The sequence below is a fragment of the Pygocentrus nattereri genome, chromosome 10 (assembly GCF_015220715.1).
Source record: "Pygocentrus nattereri isolate fPygNat1 chromosome 10, fPygNat1.pri, whole genome shotgun sequence".
Lineage (NCBI taxonomy): Eukaryota > Metazoa > Chordata > Actinopteri > Characiformes > Serrasalmidae > Pygocentrus > Pygocentrus nattereri.
In genome coordinates, this window is record NC_051220.1 from 13,848,048 (window position 1) to 13,865,398 (window position 17,351).

The 17,351-nt window shown below is 38.5% G+C and overlaps 1 protein-coding gene across 1 annotated transcript in view; it reads right to left on the reverse strand.

Annotated features, from left to right (window-relative positions):
• tmem121aa (transmembrane protein 121Aa) overlaps nucleotides 1-3,305 on the reverse strand; it is a 37,709-nt gene extending 34,404 nt beyond the window's left edge. Inside the window, exon 1 of the mRNA XM_017708785.2 lies at nucleotides 2,999-3,305. The gene's annotated coding sequence lies outside the window, so the exon portion shown is untranslated. The remainder of the gene's footprint in view (nucleotides 1-2,998) is intronic.
• Between the last annotated feature and the right edge of the window lie 14,046 nt (nucleotides 3,306-17,351).

Below are 17,351 nucleotides of genomic sequence, written 5' to 3' on the forward strand. Positions count from 1 at the left end.
TAATCATTCATTAGAGGACCACAAGTGGTTCCTCTATGGCATCAGTCCAAAGAACTCTTTCTGGCACCATTATTTTTAAAAATACACATAGCACAGACCCTGAAAACATTGTTACTGTAATTGGCTTTTGGGCTCAACTTTATAACTTCACCAAATTTTGGAGGCAAGACGTTTAGTCATCCTGAACTCTTCAAATATGCAGACTGCAGTCATGGGGCAAGGGCCTATGTCCAGTTTGCTACAGTCAAATGCTCTGCTTCACAGCATGCCCTCTCCAGCTGTCTGTACTGACTTTGTGACAGTAATTAGCCAGCAGGGGTTTAAGGGCTGGCAGGAAAGTGGACAGCAGCAGCCTGCATCTGAAAGTAGCATGTCACATATGCTAAAGGCTGAGGTGAGGGGGTGTTGGCAGGCACTGTGGGCAGTACAGCCATGCCTAGTTACCAGCAGGAAGTTCTGGGTTCACTCTGCTGCTGTGATAAAAGAGAGCGGTGGATGGTGAAAATCTCAGTGTGAATCCAGATCACTATCTACACTCAACTTTTGGCTTGCAAAAGCAGATTTTAGTGGATGAAACATGTTTGTAAATGAGAGAGCCTTTTTAAAATTGAAGGAACCATGTAAAAGTTTTATACCTACTTAAAGTTTTTTTTTCTAGAACTACATAACCCAGCTAGGAGAGATATTTTCAGCACCTGCAGCAGAGCAGAACCTGTTTGGTCCCACAGACAGACGAAGGGATGAGGAGATAATAAGAATGTGCATGTTTGAGAATAGCTTACCTTGTTTACACATTCTTATTCAATATACAATGAAGTTTTCCTATATGGACATATAAGCAGAGTTCTGTAGACCATCAATTAAAATATTGTTCTGGTTTACACTATATTTTACTGAATGGCAGATCAGGTATTTCTGTTACACTGTAAAAAATGGCTCCTCAGATCTACCTAAATTGAAAAAATACATTTAGGCCCAAACTTTAAAAACTGTGTAGTGTCTATCTGTGAGGTAGAACCATCAGCCAACTGTGTTTGCACACTGTGGAATTAGACCTCTGCACTTAACCCATCCGTGCAGTGAAACACCCACATACACACCATTGAGCACACATGCCCAGAACAATGGGCAGCCCTACCCACAGAGCCCAGGATTTGGGGGTTAGGTGCCTTTCTCAAGGACACTTCAGTCATGGATTGTGAGCCAAGGGGATTGAACCGGCAACCTTTAGACCACACGGCTTGTTCCCTAACCTCCAGCCCATGACTGCCCCTCTTACTACAACTGCAAACAGTTCAGACTTGGCAAGTTTTGTATTTTGTATACATCATGTAGTACAACATGTAAAGATATAGGCAAGCATGACAAATATAGCTTAATAGCTTCCAGTAGTAAATGTCATTGTGGTTGGAAAAACAAAACATGTAAATTGCATTCAAACTTATCTTTGGAGTTGAAAAAAAATCTGTGAAATTAACTAAATAAACTGTAAATGAAAAGATAAAAGTTAATAAACAGAAAATAATAAAGCCACAATGGATGCTGAGAATCTCCAACATACTTTGCTATCACAAGACAAATTCATGAATTTAAAAAAAAATCACACCAGATTATGTTAATTGTCTTTGTCATGAGACACCAAAACCCACACAATTCTACATATGCATGTATTTAGCCCCATCCATTCACAGTGAAGTTATAAATACTATTTCAACAAAGAGGTGCCTTGCCTCAAGGGCACTTCAGTCACGGACTGTCAGCCAAGGGGATCAAGCCAGCAGCCTTTCGGTCACAGAGCTGGTTCCCTAACCTTCAACCCATGACAGCGCCTCTTACCACAACTGCAAACAGTTCAGGTTAAGTAAGTTTCTCTAGAATGGAGCATTTCGCATCAAACCACTCTGAATGACTGTTTACGTTTCAATAGTTTATTTAGCAGAAATTAACCTTTAATTTAACCAGCCAATTCATTAAGGACATTTATTCTTCTATACAATGACAATCTAGCAAGCAGCAAAAGCTACTTCAGGGAAATGGAAACACAAAAGAGGTATAAAATAAAAGCAACTGATAACACCAAATAAGACAAGTATTGGCATAAAGTATAAGTAGTATGCTAAAGTATACCACAACAGATTACCTGAAACTCGAATCCTAAGTGCTGTGAAATGTATATTTAGTGGTCCAATATATATTTAGTACTCAGTTTTATGTCTGTGGCCTACAGAGAGGGTCTGGAAGGTTAAAGGACAGGTCAGGGACAAAGTGCCAATAAATACAGGAAGGCATTCTGAAACTAAAAGGGCTTGAAGGTCTCTCAGATTGTTTATGCCCCTGAAGAACAGAGCCCTGGGGCTCTTGTACTCTATCTATATTTCTGAACACACTGCAGCAGTGTGGCGAGCAGGCTTGAAAAATGATTGGGGGATGCAAGCCAGTGCAGTAAATGGGAATGAATGGTCGAATCGTTTGCCACCCTTCCTCTTAGACTTCTGACGGCCACAAGTCTTCTTCTGGCATGTGCAAATGGAAATGGGTTTAAGCGTGTTTTGGGAAATAGTCTCTCAGTCAGTGGCGGACTGTTAAAATGAATGAGAAAGTGTGCCCGCTCGCGCTTTGCCAAAGAAGGGAGCGTGGCTAAATACTTTCAAAACGCTTCCGCTCCAACGTCCACGCAGCGATCCACCTCGTACCACGCCTCCGTAACCAAATCGGTGACAATCAGTCTATCACTCTGGTGTGTGTGTGCCTGTATTTTACTTCACGTGTAAAACAAACACTGTTGTAATTGGAATAACATTCAGTGGACTACGTTTTAGCTTTAGAAACTGCATGGCTCACGCGTCTTCTGGCACTTTTGCGTCAAAGTCACGTTTCGAACCGCGCATGCTTTACTAAAGTGTTCCCATCACTTTTCTATCCAAGAACATACATAACGCACAGTCCTGCCAAAAACACCCTCCTGCACGAGCACTCAACCCAGCACGCGCTACTATACCTCGCCGCTGCCGCTGTCCGATGTGCTGAACCTCTCTGAGGAGAGATTGACGTTTTCAGGATGATTAAATCCGCATTGGGGGTTGCGAGGAAGAGACGACGGAAGCACGACTCAGTTACACTGCTTATAGAAAACAAAACAGCAGCTCATCTCTCTAAAAAGTGCTAAAACCCTTATGCACTGCGTTTAGAGGCAAAGAGGAAACAGGCGCTCATCAGCGGACGGGTCTCCGCCAGTCCAATCTCTCTCTCTCTCTCTCTCTCTCTCTCGCTCTCTCTCCTGATTCAGTGTTTCAGTCTCCCCTCACCCTCTCGGCAGAGAGCATAATTTATTGGCAATTTGCTTATGTCGGGAGACCGTCAGCCCTCTGCCTCTCCGCCCTTTTGCAATGGTCAGTGCAACAGCTAACTGAAAAAAAATACTCGCCAATATTCGTGTGTGTGTGAACTGGAATTAACTGGAAGGATCATCAGTTTCTTGCGGTTAGTTTGGCGCTATTTCTCTTCGAAACTGGACACAGTGACAGCGCAGCGATTACACGAAAGGATGCTTCCATTAGTTTAAAGCACAGCGTTTGCTTCCCCCCGCTTTACAGTATAAACTTACGCATATTTGTGATTCAAACGTTATCTAAACTGACATATACATGCAAGTAATATACAGTGAAACAGCTGCAATTTCTCCAGTGGTTTCCCAATGTTTACTAAAAAATCAACTGATTACTGTATTTGTACAGTTTTTTCCCATCTACTCCTGTATTTCTAACACAGCTCATATGTGCTGTATTGGGCATCCACAGCTGTCTGAGGGCCCTCTTTTGTATACATCATGTAGTACAACATGTAAAGATATAGGCAAGCATGACAAATATAGCTTAATAGCTTCCAGTAGTAAATGTCATTGTGGTTGGAAAAACAAAACATGTAAATTGCATTCAAACTTATCTTTGGAGTTGATAGACAAATTCTGTAAAATGAACTAAATAAACTGTAGATGAAAAAATAAAAGTTAATAAATAGAAAATAATAAAGCCACAAGGGATGCTGAGAATCTCCAACATACTTTGCTATCACAAGACAAATTCATAAATTAAAAAAAAAAAAATCACACCAGATTATGTTAATTGTCTTTGTCATGAGACACCAAAACCAACACAATTACACATATCCATGTATTTAGCCCCATCCATTCACAGTGAAGTTATAAATAATATTTCAATGCCAAGATTGCTTTTTTAAATGAGGAAGCCAGTCAAAATCAAGCTCATTTACATATATCAGTCTCATAAACACTCTTGGTTACCCAAAGAGCCTCACATATGGACAGTGTGAACATTCCGGAGAACTCTCAACTTTTAACTCAGGAGTTACATATTCAGGTTCTAGATGGTCACTGCATGTATTTAAGGCCTCATTAGCTGATGAGTTGAATCAGGTGTGCTAAATGAGTTGGAATGCTAACCTCTGCAGTGCTCACACCAATGTCCTAAATTAATAATACATCACACTTTGTCTCAGATGCAGGATTCTCAAGTGGCCTGAAGGCATGCTAGATCCTCCCTTTAAATGTGTGCATGACTAGAAACATTATAGAGATAGATAGATAGATAGATAGATAGATAGATAGATAGATAGATAGATAGATAGATAGATAGATAGATAGATAGATAGATAGATGCACTTTGTAGTTCTACAATTGCAGGATGTAGTCCATCTGTTTCTCTGATACTTTGTTAGGCCCCTTTTACCCTGTTTTTCAGTGGTCAGGACCCCCATGGATCCTCACAGAGCAGGTACTATTTGGGTGGTGGATCATTCTCAGCACTGCAGTAACACTGATGTGGTGGTGGTGTTTAAGTGTGTGTTGTACTGGTACGAGTGGATCAGACACAGCAGTGCTACTGGAGTTTTTAAACACTGTTCATTGTCCAATCTTTTAGACACTCCTACCTTGTCAGACCACCTTAAAGTTGTAAAGTCAGAGACGGTATCTCATGTGCTGCTGGATGTTGGTCATCCTCTAGTCCTTCATCAATGGTCACAGGATGCTGCCCACAGGATGCTGTTGGCTGGATATTTTTGGTTGGTGGACTATTCTCAGTCCAGCAGTGACACTGAGGTGTTTAAATACACCAGCAGCACTGCTGTGTCTGATCCACTTGTACCTAACACTTCAGTGTTGAGAATGATCCACAACCCAAATAGTACCTGCTTTGCTTGAAGAACAAGGAAAAAGGGGTCTAACAAAGTATGCAGAGAAACAGATGGATTATTTGTAGAACTACAAAGTGCACCTATATAGTAAGCACAGCTGACAAAAGTGACAATGAGCATAGAAATGAGGCGACCATAATGGTATGCCTGATTGGTGGTTATTTTATGAACATATAGTCAGATACAGTACTGTGTAGATGTCAGAAGCCACTCTTTATTTCGTTTCCACTCAAAATGGCCATTAAGTACAACTGATTCATTTTTCAGGAAACAGTCCAAGAAGGAACATGGGTGAAAAAACAAAACTTTCCAAACATTATTTTAAGACAAGAGAAAATGGGACTGTTGACAGACATCACTATCAGATTAATATTTGAAGTTTTCATCTTTGAGAAAATCAAAGATTTTCATTCTTGCTTCAGATCAGAAAGGTGTTCCTCTCCACTGTGAGAAAACATCTTAACACTGGGAGTCTGTAAAGACAGTTGTCAAGAAGCCATTAATGAAAACAGGAAACAGAAAAAAAGAAGGAAATTTGTAAATTAAACAATGAAGCCACTGGTGTTCTCAGAACAATAGACTGGCAGGCCCAGAGCCCAGACCTTAACATCACTGAAAGTATTTAGCATTACTTGAGAATCATGAGAATAAGAAAATGCAACTTCTAAGACTGAACTTCAAAGGTGTGAAAAATATCCTTGCAGATTTCTTTGAAAAACTGAAAATAAGTCTCCCAAAAATAATAGAATATGCAACAAAGGCAAGGGGTAGACACAATAAATAACAAATATTTTAATTTTTATTTAGTTTTTGTGATAAAAACTGGGGGATTGTGGTTAGAAATATGCCTTTTGCTTTTTTTTCTGACACCAAATAAATTGTGTTATTTGGAAAGAGGAAGCTCCATCCTTCACCTCTGGGATGAGCTGGAGTGGTGTTTAGGATCCAGAACCGACCTTCCAACATCAGTACCTGACCTCACTAATGCTATTGTAGCCAAATGCAATCACATCTTCACAGCAATGTTTGGACATCTAGTGTAAAACCTCAGAAGAGAAAGACAAACTCCCATGATTTAGAAGGAATGGAGGTTGAACAAACATTTAGACATTTAGTGTACATTTTCAAGAATACAATCACAGTACAATCACAAGTCTTATTCCAATTGTAGTCCAATTGTAAAAGAATGGTAAGATAAGAGCAGAATGAAAATTGAATAAATTAAAGGAATGGGATCACAAATTCTCCACTCATAATATGAAGTAGGGTTTCATGTACATGGACACTTTCCAACCAATCTCTGTCCCTCAGAATTCAACAGGCTTTTGAATGTTTTTGTTACTGTGCTCTACATAAATGAGCTTTGTTCTGATTAGATGCACTGTATTGTGTCTCATTCAAAAAACAGGCCAGGCTGAAACATTGCTTATTACTTCAGCATGAATGCATGAGGCTAAACTGCTGTAGGCTAAATAGATGGATATGTAAATGTTTTGATTTTTATGAAATCACAGAAACAACTAATTAAAAACAGGATGTTTTTGCAGCTTAGTGTCAGACTGAGGATTAAATTATATCTTTTTTGAAACTTTAGCAATGTTTATATACTATAATAAACTGTTTTATATCAAAAAGTAGGGAAAATTAAGTTTTGAATGTGTTTGAATGTCATGAAGTGTGTCTACATTCTATGTAATTATTCAGCAGGCCACAACAATTTAAAGTACACCCAACTCTCCAGTGATTCCTACATCTGATGACAGTTAAATCAACGCATGTGTGCAGTCTGTGACTTTTAATTGGGACAGGATAACACATCACACTCTAGTATCTAGGTGGCCCACTGGCCCTTCTCGAGCAGCTGCATGGACCATGGACATTTGTTGCAAGCAGTTGTGACTGCTGTTGGACTCTGGGAGGCAGCATTTAGGGCGCGGACTGACATGTAGATTTAATTACACATCACTCCGATTTCACACGCTCTGCTTCCCTCCGCTGGGCTCATACACACACACACACACACACACACACACACACACACACACACACACACACACACTGCCTCTCATTAGCCTCTGCCTGCCACAGCACAGGCAAAACTCATTAGCAGTAGTTGTGTATGTGTGGATCTTAACATCTTCATTTGCTGCTGAAAACTTTTTTTTTCTGTTTGTATTCATCCTGTGCGTGTCAAGGGGTTGCAAAAGTATCTCTATTATCTGCAAAGTTCAGGTAATTGGGTTATTCAGTTAATAGATTATGTTGAATAATTAGGTAATTTGTCACGCAGTCCAAAGACTAGGCACAACAAACACAGATAGCACTGTCTGATTGGTGGAAGCTGTAGTTCTACTTGTGCATTATATTCAAAGACATTATTCAAATAGAATGATTCAAAGAATGGTTCACATACCACTTGACTTAAATATCATGGTTTGAATAACATCACTCAAATAACGTTATTCTGATGATTCACATATCAATATTTGATCCAAATAAACACATGCACACATTTTCTAAACCGCTTATACTTATGATCAGAATACCATGACTCAAATATCACAATTCAGATAATGTGATTCAAATACCATGACTCAAATATCACAATTCAGATAATGTGATTCAAATACCATGACTCAAATATCACAATTCAGATAATGTGATTCAAATACCATAACTTAAATATTACAATTTACACAATGTTTCAAATGCCGCATTTAAAATACCATGATTAAGATACTATAATTCAAATGCCATGATTTAAAAGCAATGATGTGAATAATATGATTCAAATACATTAATTCATATAACATGATTGTATTCAAATACAATGCTGAATCAGAGTTGAATTGATTCATTTGGTTAAATCATTTAGTAAGTCATTTGGTTGCCCTGTTTTATCAATCCATATAAGTCTTATGCAGCATTAATTAATGGCTTATTTATTTATTTACTTACTAACTTACTTATTTATTTGTGATGCCCATTTTCTTTTATTCATTCTTGTGTATTCTCACTTTGAAAAACCATGAACTGTTCATGACTGAGGAGAGGTCTGAAAGGGAATGGGTGAAAATCTGCATTTTAGAAAACTGGCTGAGATCATGAAAGAAAGTTTATGTGGTCTGTGATTCATTTTCAACTGGAGAATGCTCTAATTTTCCCTGTTCACTATTTGTCTAGTGAAATTATAATAGAAGAAATCAGCAAATTCACAGAGATACAGAGTATGACATCTCTCTCTCTCTCTCTCTCTCTCTCTCTCTCTCTCTCTCTCTCTCTCTCTCTCTCTCTCTTTTTTTTTATCACCTGGGGGCTATTACTGAAGCACACGTTATAAAAGACAACACTCACAGACACAAACACAAACAAGACATGCAGTCTTTATTATGTGACTGATGTACCTTAATATTAATGATAAACAATACAAAAAACATTTTAAAAGGATATTCTTTTTTGGAAATGTGTTGTAAATAGTATCCATTGGTCTTTATTGGCCTATTGCAGTGGCAGGAGGGAGAAACTAAGTAAGTAAGTAAGTAAGTAAGAAACTAAGTAAGAGGAACTGGGGTAGATGAGAGTTTATTACTATAATTGAACAGACTCATATTCTAAGCTCCTCCAGATTTTCCTACATCCTGAACAGTGCAGCCATTGGCCACATGTACTATTTTATATGTTTCAGACCCTGTAAAATAAAGTAGACCCTTTTGTAAGGGTTCACTGGCCATGATGGGGTGACTCTTGAGGTATAGTGTATAGTTTTATGCTCTAGATTCACACTGAAGGACATTAACTATGTTTAATGATTTTTCAAAGGGATATAAGAGAATTAACACCCAGTCTTGCTTCAGATCTGACAATTCAATGCTACAGGTGTAAATATGTAATAGGGATTACTTGGGCTGTGAAAAGCAGAAAATACAACCAACTTCTAAGACAGAACTTTTGGAGGTGTGTAAAATTACCCCTGCTTTAGATTTCTTTTCCAGACAACTGAAAGCAAGTCTTCTGAAAAAAAGGAAGCTGTAAAAAAGGCAATGGGTGGGCACACAAAATACTTTCATTTCGTTGTAGAGACTTCTGTGTACTATATGGTTTTGCATTTTTCCTGACATGGAAAAATGAATAATTTGTACTTAATGGTAATTTTGACTGGAAATTAAATAAATGAAGGGTGGTCCCCTATTTTTGCACATTATTGTAGGTGTGCATCTGATGCTGTACAATTTGTTGGCCCTCTTCTGTTCTGCTCATTACTGACCACAGGACAACTATTGACCAGACATTATCTGTTTGGTAGACTATTCTCAACACAGCAGTGACACTACATGAGAGTCTGTTGATACAGCATTCCTGGGGTTTATACAAACATTAACTACAACTGCTTTCTGCTTCAGTGAGACATGGTTAAATGAAACTAGTCGTGGTGCTGTGGTTAAACTCCCTGGTTTTTCACTGCATAGTGCAGACACTGACCCCAGTCTCAGTCAGAAAAAGTCTGAGGCAGGAGAGAGTTTTTTTTCACTTTAACCAGAGATGATGCAGGGACATAACTTTTCTGGCTATAGAATGTGCTCTCCTGAGCTGGAAACTCTCATCATCAGTTGCAAACCATTCCACTTAACTCAGGAATTTAACTCTGAATATAATATAATATAATATAATATAATATAATATAATATAATATAATATAATATAATATAATATAAGAATAGAATTAATAATTTTTCATTAATTAATATAATTCCAAAAGCCAAGTTAGCACAACAACAACTGGCTGACCAGGTTATAGAAGTTGAACATGAACACTCAGACTCTCCTATCATTATCATGGAAGACTTCAACCCCACTAACCTGAGTAAATTACTAAAATACCAGAGAAGACTAAACACTTGACCACTGCAACAGCACCATCAACGACACATCCCAGGCTACCTTGCGTGCCTCCCTTGGAAACTCTTTCTATTCCCTTCTCCATATCATCCCCTTCCATCCATTTTCTAAGCCGCTTCTCCGTCAGGGTCGCGGGGGGGTGCTGGAGCCTATCCCAGCAGTCTTCGGGCGGAAGGCAGGATACACCCTGGACAGGTCGCCAGTCCATTGCAGGGCAGACAGACAGACACAGACAGTCACTCACACACTCACAACTAGGGGCAATTTAGAACATGACTGCATGTCTTTGGACTGTGGGAGGAAACCGGAGAACCCGGAGGAAACCCACGCAGACACGGGGAGAACACGCAAACTCCACACAGAGAGGACCCTGGTTGCCCGGCCGGGGAATCGAACCCAGGCCCTCCTCACTGTGAGGCGACAGCGCTACCCACCACGCCACCGTGCCGCCCATATCATCCCCTTATTAAGGCAAAAGCTTAAAACCACAAGTCTGATGTTCTTGGATTTGAGTGAATGTCTGGACTAAGTAGGACTCAAATCTGCAAATAACAATCTGGATGACTATGCAAACATGTCTTACATAAGCTTATGTGAGGAGACTTGAATCCCATCAAAAGATTATTTATATGTACAACAATAACAAACCTTGCTTTTCCAATGAGGTGAGAGAACTGTGCACAGACAAGGAAGAGGCTTATAGGAGTGGTCACCATGATACATACAAAAGGGCAAAGTATGCAGTGAAAAAAGCAGTCAAAACTGCCAAACAAAATACAGGGAAGAACTGGAGCAGTGGTTCTCCTGCTGCATCAAACAATTTGAAATTTTGAAATACAAAAGACATCTCTCCCTTCGCCTCAGTCTACCTTAAATCTGTCTGCTACACACTGTCTTGTGCACCCCTATGCTAACATACAGTATGTAGTCATTATGTGTTTTGAGAGACTTTTACATCAGCACCTTAAAGTCATGACTGATGGTTTCAGGACCCTCTGCAGTTTGTTTATAGAGCTAACAGATCTATGCATTATTTGGCTCTACTACAGCCCTAAACACCGGGAGGAACTTAATACTTGTGCCTGCCAGTTGTTTGTAGACTTCAGCTCTGCTTTCAACACCATCATGACCTCCTACTGGATAAACTGTGACAGTTCAATGTCCCCACATCTGTCTGCTACTGGGTCCAACTTCTTATCTAATAGGAAACAGTATGTCAGGGTGGGCGACCACATTTCAACCTTCTGCCGCAGCACTGGTGCTCCATAGGCTGTGTACTCTCTCCCCTGCTCTACTCTGTCTACACCAATGACTGCAATTCTAACAGTCACTCTGTGAAACCTATTAAAATTTCAGACAACATTACCCTGGTCAGGCTCATCTCAAACAATGAGTGTGTTCACATGCACTTAATAATCCAATAACTGTAGAAATCTGATTATGATCGGACTATTGAGCATGTAAAGGCACTCAATGATGAGTCCACATACCGGGAGGAAGTAGCAAGGCTGGTGTCTTGGTGCAGAGCTAACAACCTGGAGCTAAACACACAATTGTGGGGATGATCACTGAGTTCAGAATGAAACTCATCCCAATGCCTTTTCTGTACCAATTCCTGGGCATCACCGTTCAGCAGAATCTCAAATTAGACACACACAGTGCAGGTATGAAGAAGGCCCAGCAGAGCTTGTATTTCCAGCAACAACTGAAGAAATTTGGACTGACTGAAGCACGCCTGATCCAGTTCTACACTGGCATAATAAAATCCATCATCACATCCTCCACCTTTGTCTGCTTCAGCTCTGCATCTTTGCATGCCAAGCATAAGGTGCAGCAAATGATGCGATATACAGAGAAATCATCAGCTGTCAGCTATACACCCTCAAGGACCTTTTACTCGTCTAAGAGGAGGAAGAGGATGAGGAAAATCACCCACCCTGGTCCCTTATTCTTCTAGCGGTTTCCATCTTGGTGGAGACCAATAGTGAGAGCCCTAAAGACTCAGACCAACTGCCCTTTCCACAGCTGCTTTTCTTTGGCCATCATCTTCCTGAGAAAAGACCATTTTCATATGCCTCTGCTTTAAACTTCTGCACATGCACCTTAACATTGTAATGCACAAATGTGCACATTATAACTACTGTTTATCTTTCACCATAATCCTTCTGAATAAAAATATTTCCCACTATCCTTTACTGTTGTCAGTGCATATATGTACTTTAACTTGTTGCAATATACATATCTTATTAATGTTTACATTTGCATGTATATTTGCTGCCTAATTCACTTAGCTGTACATATTGTATATATATATATATATATATATATATATATATATATATATATATATATATATATATATATGCATACTTATATCCCATTGTACATCATTTACTTGCAGTTTGTTTGTGTACTGTCTATTGTATGTTTATATATATCAGTACTTATATTCATCGTTGAGTTTAATTTTATGTGGACACCTGCACCAAGATAAATTCTTTGTACTTAGCAAATGAAGATTCTGATTCTGATTCAGATTGTTGTCACTGCTAGGTAGAGAATCGTCAGTGTTACAGGAAGGTGAATATGAATTGTACATAGCCGCAAATATGCTAGTTTCTTGCCTAAGTGCCCAATCTACTGCATGTCGTCCTGTGATGGGATTTGCTATATAAAACTGACTGTTCCAATGCTGGCTTAATACTTAGTGGCTCAGCCAACTAATTCTGGTTTGCAGAGCCACATGTTAATCCATTGCAAAATGTTCAATATACAGATATATGGCCGTACACATCGGCTGGATTCTGTATTAATGCAACAAATTCATCAAACGTAAATGGGCACATTTAATATGAGTTTTTTATATTTTAAGTTCAGCAAATAACTAGAAATTGTGCCTTAAAATTTGCATAAAAATGCAGTATTTGTTTATTTATTTATTTGTTTATGATGTCTGTTAGTTCAGGTAACAGAAATGGCAGTTTGTGTTCTCCTTCAAATGTATTGCCCTTTTGATGTGGTGATTGGCTTTGTATGTCTCTGATATGCCATCTTTTAACCTCCCAGCTTGGTAGCATTTGTTTTCTCTGAGACATATGAAGTCAAGTCTTTTGACTTCTCTACGTGATGATTGGCTTCAAATGTCTCAGAAAAAGCACATGAAAGCTTTTTCCCTCCCAGTTTAGTACAATCAGGATGGGAAGATGGGGAGATTTAACTAGTGGGAAGGAATATGACATGACTCAATTGCAGGGAAAAAATAAAAGTAAAAAGTATACACATCTGAATATTCATAAGGGTTAGGAGATATCCAGTTAACCACACAAAAGGAAAAAGCAACAACAAAAAAACAATTAACTTCAGCCAAAATTGACGTAGTGCTGAAGGCTGACTTTTTAGACAATAGCACAAGAGGTAAACTTTTGAAAATATGTTTTATTATTAAAAAATAGAGCACAGAAATGAGAGCAAGAAAACCGTAGTTCTAATATGTTTCCTTTTCACTATTCCGATTTCCTCCATTCTGTTTCTTCTAGATCCTTCTTTCATCGACTCCCACATCATCTGTGTGATAAAGGTTTGTGTTCAGGCCAGAAGTGATAACACAAATAATGAATGGCTGGCGGGAACTGAAAACCCAGCACACAAATTCACACATGCACACAGACATTCACATAGGCACCATAAGTACATTATAAGTACATTTCAGGCATTGCAGTGACAGGCTTGAGAAAGAGATGAAAGGTAAAGAAGAAAAGTCCTTGGCTTAGGCATATGCATACCTACTGGCAGCAATGATCAAGCAATGCTCACATGTGTAGCAGTGTACATACACACAGGCACACACCTCTTTTTAGAGATAAGTTTGAGCTTGAATCTGTGGAAGCAAAATTGCGAAGAAAAAAAGTCATTCAAATTTTTTAATAATATATAACATTAAAATAACAGAAGTTGTATTTTTTTTTCTAGTTACTCTGCAACTTCTGCATTTTTACAGATATTTAATGCTTTCAGAAATGGTGAGTTAATTATAGTGGTGAATTGTGCCTATGGGAGTTAGGCTCAGAGTTCAGGCCATAAACTTCAGAAAAAAGCATCCCTTTGACAATGCAAAAATTATGCTAGCTGCTGAGATTTCTAATAGTTTGTTAGCACTAAGCAGAGGTATAAGTATCAAATTACATTTACTCTAATTACTGAACTTGAGTACAGTTTTCCTTGTAATGGTACTTTTTGGAGCAGAATAAAATAGTAGTACTTTTACTTTACTTGAGTTCATTTTATACTTTTGAACTACTTGAACTACTTCACTACTTTAATTTTTCTAGAACATTTATAATAATATAAAAATAAATTATGATCATAATAGCGTATCAATACGAATGACACGTGGTTAAATGTAAAAGATCACCAATCAAAAAAGGGCAGCTCTGGCAGCAAAAACACTACAGAGATTTCCAGTTTAGTGGAAAAGAACAGAGGAGAACTTAACCAGCACACACGAGGAACAGGCCACATCCAAACGGTCATCTGTATTCATTCAACATGAACTAAAGAAAACATAAAACCTGACAACTTTGCTCCAGCCTCTGGCACTATTAGCCGAGCTAGCTGATCCAAGCTAAAGGTACTGTAATGTCGGGTTTCTTCTATCTTTTATAATGCTTCTGTTTATGAAACTTAAAATCTGCATGTGCATCTACAATGGTCTGTCAACTGATTTAAGTTGATAGTTGTCGCTCACAGTCTATAGTTAACCCATTTAAAATACAGCCTAGTTTAGTTGTTTTGAAGACAAATGGTCATGAATGGCTAAAAGAAATCTAGTCTATTACAGGTTCTTCATAAACTCTGGACATCGATTCTGTCGCCCTGTTGACTTGCCAGGTCTGATCCCTCCCCATCTCCCTATCCTCTCTCTCTGTCTGTCTCTCTCTCTCTCTCTCTTCCTCTCTTTCTCTGTCTATCTCTCTCTTCTTTTGTCTCTCTCTCTCTTTCTCTCTCTATCTTATCCTCACCCCTTCTCTCTCTCTCTCTCTCTCTCTCTCTCTCTCTCTCTCTCTCTCTCTCTGTCTTGGTGTTTGTCTTTAACTGTGAGAGGTTGTGTAGCTGTTTAACTGTGAAATGCAGTAATAATGTCTGATTCTGTATGAAGTAATCAGCATGATTATCAGTGAAATATATTACAGCAACAGTCAAAGCTGGGTAAATTGCTAATGTTGCTGCTGATTTTAATGATAAAAATGTCCTGAACGGATATCAGTGAAAATATACAGTTTGAAGGCTGTGAATGCATTTACTGTCTGTAGAGGTTCACAACTACAACCCCTATTCCAATGAAGTTGGGACATTGTGTAAAACATAAATAAAAACTGAATACGATGATTTGCAAATCCTTTTTAACCTATAATCAGTTGAATACACTACAAAGACAAGATATTTAATTTTCGAATGGATAAACTTTATTGTTTTTTGCAAATATTCACTCATTTTGAATTTGATGCCTGCAACACGTGTCCAAAGAAGTTGGGACAGGGGCAAAAAAAGACTGGGAAAGTTGAGGAATGCTAAAAAAAAACACCTGTTTGGAACTGGCTTCGTAGTAAAAGAGTGCGGGTACTAGACTCGCCTGCCTGCAGTCCAGACCTGTCTCCCATTGAAAATGTGTGGCGCATTGTGAAGCGCAAAATATGGCAACGGAGACCCCGGACTGTTGAGCAACTGAAGTTCTTCATCAAGCAAGAATCGGAAAGAATTCCACCTACAAAGCTTCAACAATTAGTGTCCTCAGTTCCCAAACGCTTATTGAGTGTTGTTAAAAAGAAAGGTGATGTAACACAGTTGTAAACATGCCCCTGTCCCAAATTCTTTGGAACGTATGGAACGTATTGCAGGCATCAAATTCAAAATGAGTGAATATTTGCAAAAAACAATAAAGTTTATAATACCCCTGAATATTTTCTTAATTTCTAAGTTTTCTAATTTAACCCATACCTAACAGATTTCTGGAATTTCTGTCTTCAGTCTTGACTCTTCAGTCTATAACGTCAGTGCTTTGAAAATAAATATATAAGCAAAAGCTAGGCAGTGGAGATGAAATAGAGGTAAAGTTTTTAAATATTTCTCTGTTAAACTTTCAAAACAGCTGAAAAAAGCTGAAAAATGTATAGTTGTCGAAAGGGCCTTCAGATTCAGTTATATGAGTTCCTAGAGCAGAGGTGTCAGATTCCAGTCCTGGAAAGCCACAGCACTTCAGAGTTTAGCTTCTATCTCATTAAACATAACTGATTCAACACATCAGCTAATGGCCGAGACCTTCCTGAGTTGAACTAGGTGTGATAGAAGAGGGAAAATATTCATCTCTTCATGGCTCAGTGGCCATCCAGAGCCTGAGTGTGACACCATTCTGGTAGAAATACTGTGTTGAACATTCCCTCAATCTTCATAAATTACTAATTCAAATAAATCTTAAAATAAACATTGTAATCCTTGTGTAATTATCTTGGGTACAGCAGCTTTCAGCATAACACCAGCCATGAGGTGGGCCTGTGCTACCAAAACTAGGTTACAACCCGCAAAGGTCTTAAAATAGATTGGCCTACATGACTTTGTAAACTTTGCTTTGACTCTTCTACAAATGTTCACCCGGTTTAAAGCTCATTTTGTGGCCTCTATATTATATAATATTATATTATATTATGTCTGCCCTTCGATGGACTGGCGACCTGTCCAGGGTGTATCCTGCCTTCCGCCCGAAGACTGCTGGGATAGGCTCCAGCATCCCCCCGCGACCCTGACGGAGAAGCGGCTTAGATAATGGATGGATGGATGGATGGATGGATGGATGGATATTATATTATATTATATTATATTATATTATATTATATTATATTATATTATATTATATTATATAAAGCTATTAGTCTAGACATTTTTGTTCCAAAAAAAACTACAACCTCAATTCCAATGATGTTGGGATGTTGTGTAAAACATATGTAAAACCAGAGTACGATGATTTGCAAATCCTTTTCAACCTATATTCAATTGAATACACTGCAAAGATAAGATATTTAATGTTCAAACAGATAAAGTATATTGTTTTTTGCAAATATTCACTCATTTTGAATTTGATGCCTGCAACATGTTCCAAAGAAGTTGGGACAGGGGCAACAAAAGACTGGGAAAGTTGAGGAATGCTCAAAAAAACAACTGTTTGGAACATTCCACAGGTGAACAGGTTAATT